Source organism: Neofelis nebulosa, chromosome 7 (genome assembly GCF_028018385.1).
Source record: "Neofelis nebulosa isolate mNeoNeb1 chromosome 7, mNeoNeb1.pri, whole genome shotgun sequence".
Classification (NCBI taxonomy): Eukaryota; Metazoa; Chordata; class Mammalia; order Carnivora; family Felidae; genus Neofelis; species Neofelis nebulosa.
Window position 1 is genome coordinate 22,259,123 of NC_080788.1, and position 6,979 is coordinate 22,266,101.

Below are 6,979 nucleotides of genomic sequence, written 5' to 3' on the forward strand. Positions count from 1 at the left end.
ATAACTGCTTGGGAAAGGGCTGTTGAGCTTTCCAGAAACAGAGTACATATGGCTCATTTACTCCTGATCCAGATCCCCAATGAGCTCTCATCAAGTGACCATGATGCTTTCATTTAGATCTGGAAGTTCAAAAATTCAAAATGCAAATATGGACCTGATGAATGCCAGGATTCTGCCAAGGTAAAAGGGGCCCCAGGATGGCAAGGCTGTATCCACCCCTCTTCCATGGTGCTGTGGCCATCACCCTAGGGCTCCTCAGGCACCTGTCTGGCCAGAATGGGTACAGGTGCTGGCCCAAGGACAAGAGTGCAGACAGCACACGTGTATCCTGCTCAGACATGCAGGGGGCAGGGACGTCCAATGGCAGTGCAGAGAGGGTCATGCTGTCTTTCCATAGGAGGTGGGGACTGCAGTGGTCACACTCAACTTCCCTAGGGCTTCCAAGTGGTGTGTGTTACCGACAGGGTGCAGGTGATGGGTCTAGAGGGGATGGTCTTCTTTTCCTGCCTATTTCTGACAACCTCTATGACTGGCCTGCACCACCAGCTGCTGGACACACAGTCTCTCCTAAAACTCCTGGCTTCCCCACCTTCTGCAGGCATGTCCAGGACAAGCACAGACTTAGGGGCCCTACGGAGCTGCCTGCTGCCTGCCTCAGCTCCTGAACTGCTTTGTGGCCTGGGGCAGACATTCTTACCTTCTCTGAGCTGTGGTTTCTTGGTGTACAAATGGCAATGGACAGCCCAAGCTCACTGCAGGGGCTCCCCAAAGTCTTCCCTGGCCCTCAGCCCAGGGAAGAAGTGGCTCCTGCTATAGCTGCCCTTGTCTATTCTTGTTATAGCAGTTTCTACACTAATCAGTAGATGTCCCTCTCTGGCCTTCTTTCTCTCCCATTGTGTGTGCTGGAGGGTGTGTGGGGGAGGGGAGGAGGCTGGTTATTTCACTGTGAATCTCCAACCTTTAGCCAGCCCAGTACAAAGCTGGCTCCCAATCAGTGTTCGTGTGAGCAGTGCATGAACTGCTGGAATTCCCCTTTACCCCCTTCTCTGTCTGATGCAACTCTCCCCTCCCCTGAGATGGCTTCCTTTCTGGGCAATCGCTGCTTTGTGAGGAGATGAGCCCCAGCACTTTGTGGAGCTCTTCCAGGGCACTCCCAGACATTCTCTGGGAAGTGAATAGTGAGTCACTTCCATTCCCTGAGTGACAGCTACTCGCCTGGCTCAACTGGGCTCACAGAGGAGGGCTTCTCTTCTGCTCCAGCAGAAAAGGTCCCAGTCACATCCATGAGCTAAGCCTCTGTGGGCATCAGGGCATGTCAGACAAAGGTCCTGACATCCAGGAGCCAAACACCTATGCAAGGAGATGAGGTACATGCGAGGTTGCCAGCGCAGAGGGCAAGTGTATGTTCAGCCTCCAAGAGAAAGGGAACAGGAGAGAGGCATGAGGCAGGGGAATAAGATGGCACAGGTCTGTACAAATACTCTGTGGGGGTGTGACCAGATCCTGTGCTTCTGTGCACGTGCCTAACTAAGGTGTGTGAACCCCTGGGCGTACCAGGAGCAGACATCCACTTGGGCTGCCCCAGGTTGGTGGGGGCAACCGTAAGGTTGTGGGGACTATTGCATGGGCATCAGGAAAGAACAGACACAGTATGATCATATATAGGGTAACCTAAACCATTTGCTGGTAGGATTGTAAAACTGCCCAACCTATTTGGAATGCTGTTAGGAAATTTCTAAGGATTAAGTATAGATTCGTTCTGTGCTCCAGCGATTTTGCTACTTGTATGGATCCAGAAGCAACGAAAGCTTATATCCACAAAGTGCTCACCAGTGCTGGTAGCAGCTTTTTCATAATACCCCCAAACAGGAAACAACCTGGATGTCCATTAACAAGAAAATGGATACACAAATTGTGGTGTGGTCACATAATGGAATACTACTCAGTGGTAAAAAAGTTACAGACTGACGCAAAACAGTACATATTGTGATTGCATTTGTGTGAAGCTTAAGAACGGGCAGAATAAATCTAAAGTGACATGTACAATTAGCTGCTTTGGCAGTTGGGGGCATGCTAGGGAGGGCAGGAGGAGTCTCTTAGGGGTGATGAGATGTTCTGTATCTGGTGGTGACCAGGGAGGATACATTTGTCGAAGGTCATCCAACTGTACGTTTGACATTTGTGCATCAAATATACCTCAACAAAGTTAACTTTATTAAAAAACACTCTTGTTTGAAGGCAGGATTCCTTTCTTAATTAACCAAAGAGTGGAGTCACAACTGTTTGTGGAGTTTGCAGATCTGAGCCACCTCACAGGTCTGCAACCCCTTCGCTAAATGTGAACCAGGTGCCCTTGAGAAAAGACCACACTTATTACCCTAGTTGGATGTCACAAAAGTCCTCCAAACCTCTCCTGGGGGTCTGTGACCTTTCCCGATGGTGGCTGTGTCCTGGGACAAAAAGACTCGTTCTGGTAAATGTCTATTCCCATGTAATTACTGGGGGACAGGAGTACTTTATTCAGGGCACTAGGTTGGCACTGGCTCTGAGTTGTCACTGATCTGGGGGAACTTGAAAACACCACTGTGGCCCTGCAGCAAGGTGGAGGCTTATGGAGGTCAGGTGATACAAAGAGTTTTGTCCTAAGTGTTGACCTGTGTTCATTTCCCAGTTTCCAGTGCATAGTTGGAAGAGCTAAATTTGGCTGTGGGCAGGGTGTCCGTGTCAGCTTTTCTGCCTTGGAGTGAATGCTCTTTTGGTAGGAAATGGGGTGAAGGTGAAAGTCCCCTCTCTGTGTTGATGGTAAATCAAGGGTAATTCTCCATCCTGGGGGAATCTCAGAGATTAGCAGTGCTATCATGGACTTGGGCAGTTTAAGGGAAGAGGTTCTTAATATAACCCCTTGTCCCTCACCCGTTTAACCTACATTGAAGACAAGTGCATGCTGGAGAAAGGCAGCTGGTCAAGGTAAACTTACAACTGATAGGTCATTTCACTTGTCACTGCTGTTCTAGATGAAACACCTTTTCTGGGCACTAATGGGTGACTTTGGTTCTCTATGTCAATGTATAAGATCCACCAGAAACAGTCTGCTCATGTCAAGGACTGCCAACAGCATGCTCTCCCTTCTTGCCTCAGGTTCCTGCCAGTTTTCCTACCTCCATAATAGAGCTGGCAAAGATGCCACACAGAACACAGTGCTGGACCTCACTACTGACATCGTTACATTGATTGCAACTGCCCCAGTAAGACACAGAGGTGGGAGAAAATCTCCATAAGTATTAAGAACCCTATTACCTTGATGACATTTCAGTGGACTGTACGGAGCTCTTCAGAACACCCCAACAAAGTGAAAAATACATCAGTATACCTGAAAAATAAGCATGACACTTGCTGAGACTTTTGGATTTTGAAGGCAACCTATGTGCTATTTGGGTATGCTATCCCAACACATTTACCAAAGAATGAGTAAGGCCACCAGTTTTGAGTGGGACCCCCTGGGCCTCATCTTCTAACAGACCTAGTGGTGCTCAAGTGTTCATGGCCAACAGAAGTTCTGTAGAGAACCCCAGTGGGCGAATCATAGTACAGACTCTAGTGATCTGGAACAAAGTCATGACCTCTTCCGCATAGAACTATTCTCCTTTCTAAGAAACATCTTCTGGCATACTGCCAGAAGATGTTGCTAAACATCTTATATTGGTTCTGGTAGGGGCTGAGCTGATGACCAGGGGACATCGATGGACTCCATAATCCTGAGCTGCCCATCATAGATGAGGTGTGATCTGATCTACCCACCTATAAAGTCAAGCGCATACATCTGAAGTCTATCATCTAGGGGAGATGGTGCATAAGACGTTGTGCTTGAGAAAACCCAGAAGGCACATGTCAGTTGCTTGAGCAGATGGCTCGGCCCCTGTGACATGTACTCCTGATTGCTGCCTCCTCTTCCTCACTCTATGTCTCATGGGAATTTCCTTAGGACCAGATGGTGGAGCAGGCCTGCTTTGAGATGGTTCTCTGTGATGTGCTGGTTCCAGCTGAGAGCAGGCTATGAGAGATACAGTCCCAATCTGGAGTGTCCTTGAAAGACAGTGGGGAAGAAAAATCATCCCAGTGGATAAGGCTTCCACAGAACAAATGTTTTTCACATTTCTGGACTGAATGACATCCAGGAGAATGAACCTACACTTAATGGTTCTTAATGGGATGATCCTCCTGGCCTCAACTTGGGGATATTGGCAATGTCGGGACATTTTTGATTGTCACATCTAGGTGGATGGCACTACTGGCATCTGGTGGGTAGGGGTCCACCAGGGATGTTGCTAAACTGTACCTTACAATGTACGGACGACAGTCCCCTACAGAAGAGAATTATCTGACCCCAAATGTCATTAATGGCACTGTTAAGAAACCCCACGGATGGCTCTCTCAGAATGTGCATAGGGCATGAAGATATTTGTGCCCCATGTTTATGCTCATTACAAGTACACTGTGTAGAAAAGACTGTCAAGAATCAGGTGGACAAGATGGCATGTTCTGTGATGCGAGCCAACTCTTTCACTGGCCATCCAGATGTTTGCTCAATGAGTCCCTATATAAAGAGACCCTCGCTGCAGGGACGGAGGCTATGGATGAGCACAACCACACATATTTTCTCTCACCAAGGCGAGCCTGATCACCTCTGCCAGAGTCACCTCTGACAGCAGAGATCAGCACAGAGCCTCCTGCATGGCTTGATGGAGATGGCCAGCCAGACCCCTGGTGGCTCGTTGATTACACTGGATCCCTTCCATTATGGAGGGAAAACAATTTCCCCACACTTAGAATAGATGTATTCTGGATTCAAATTTGCTTCCTTGTCAAAAATTACCATTCATGGACTTGGCGAATGACTCGTTCAGTATTATGGTATTCCACAGTGTAGCCTCTGGTGAAGAATGTTGGTTTTACAGCAATGGGATCATGTGCATGGAATTCACTTTCTACACATCCCATTGACCCAGAAGCAGCTGGTCTTATAGAGCTGTAGAATGGCCTGCTGAAGATTTCGTTATGATGTCAGCAGGGAGACAACTCCCGGAAAGGTGGGAGTTCGGTCTTACAGATGGAGTTTATGATTTGAATCAGCAACTGCCATATGGTGGTGTCTGTCCCATGGCCAGAACACGCAGTGTGGGAAACAAGGGGTAAGTGTGAGAGTGACTCTTGTCATCGTAATGCATCCTAAACAGGAACCTATTCTTCCCTGCCCCATACCCCAAGCTCTCCTGGTTTGTAGGTCTTAGTTACCCAGGAAGGAGTGCCTCAACGCGGGCTACACAGTGGTGTCACTGAATGGGAAGCTGACACTTGGCCATTTGAGGTTTCTCAAACTACTCCATCAATGCAGAGAAGGGAGTTACCACACCGGCAGGGTGCTTGGACTTCATTATCAAGGAACACTTGAGCTGCTGCTATCCGGTGGGTGTCAAGGCGTTGATGTCTGAAATCCAGGGAGCTCTTTGGGGTGTCTTTAATGATATCCATGTCCTGAAATAAAAGCTAATGGTAAACTACAACAGGCAACAGAAGGACTTGTGAGGATTGGGATCCTTCGGAAATTAAAGTTGGGGTTATCCATCAGGTAAAGAATCCCAACAAGCTGAGGTTCTGGGTGCAAAGGGAACAGGACTGGTTCCTGAAGGAATTGGGTTATGAATATCAACCATGGTCCCACAGACAGTTATAGACATGATGACTATGGCAGACAGGTGTTTTTTCTTACTTTCTTCCGTGTTCGGCGTGTGTGTATATGTGTATGCACACACGTGCACACGTACACATACATGGATGTACACATACTTACATAATGCATGTGCCAAGGTAGAAGGACACACATACACAGAAGACTTGCTTTTTCCTTTTGCTTCCAGTTTCTCTTGGCCTCATCCTGGCAACAGCCCTTCACTTGGCAGCTACAGTTTGTTCCAATTTTGTTTCTCCCCCATACGGAGGAAGAGATACCATGTACCCTCAGAGATACCAGCCACTCTTCCTGGTGTGAACCCAGCTCTACGGGGCTCCTCCTCTGGCCTCCTGAAGTACCAGCACCACTTGGACAGCCTCCCTTTGCAGAGGGCTGAGGCCAGCTCTGTGGAGCTCACCGTCTCCCCTTGCAGCTTTGAACAACCTGGCCTCTTGGTCTTGCTCCCCAGCTCCGTGCTGAGCTGCTTCCCACAGATGCTCTCGCCATATGACCTCTGTGCTCCTTTTTTGTATGTTTTAGTCTTCTGATACCTGTTCCTCCAGTTCCCCAATTTCTTTTTTCCTAAATAACTCATGGACTCCTTGATTTGGTTGGGGCCTTAGAGATCCTGTCTCTGAGTCCATTTTCATTTTAAGGATAAACAATACCTAGGGGTGCCTGGGTGGCTCACTCAAGCGTCTGACTCTTGATTTTGGCTCAGGTCATGATCTCATGGTTCATGAATTTGAGCCACGCATTGGTCTCCATGCTGACAGCATGGAGCCTGCTTGGGATCCTCTCCCTCCTCTCTTCCCCTCCCATGCTCATGCTCTCTCTCTCAAAAATAAATAAACTTAACAATAATAAAAAAATAATAAACAACACCTGAAACTAATATAACACTTCGTGTTAATTATACTGGAATTAAAAAAAATTAAGCAAAAATTGTGCAGAAAACGGGTCTGGAGAGGAGAGGTGCCTTTCTTAAGGTCATTGCAATTTAGGGCCTGAACTGGTCTTTCTGTCTCCCAGTGCAAGGCTCCCACACTATCCCATACAGTGCCAATGGAACAATCTGCCTTTTGTGTGGGATTCTCTGCCTATCGTGAGAGAACTGAGAACATCAGGGCCAGATATGGATGAGTTGTATTGGACTTAACACTGATCCCAGGAGTATGAGAGGCCATTGGCCCAGAGAGTCCCATAGGCCAGCTGAGCGCCTTTGCTCTCCTTCCAACCATGCTAATTCAC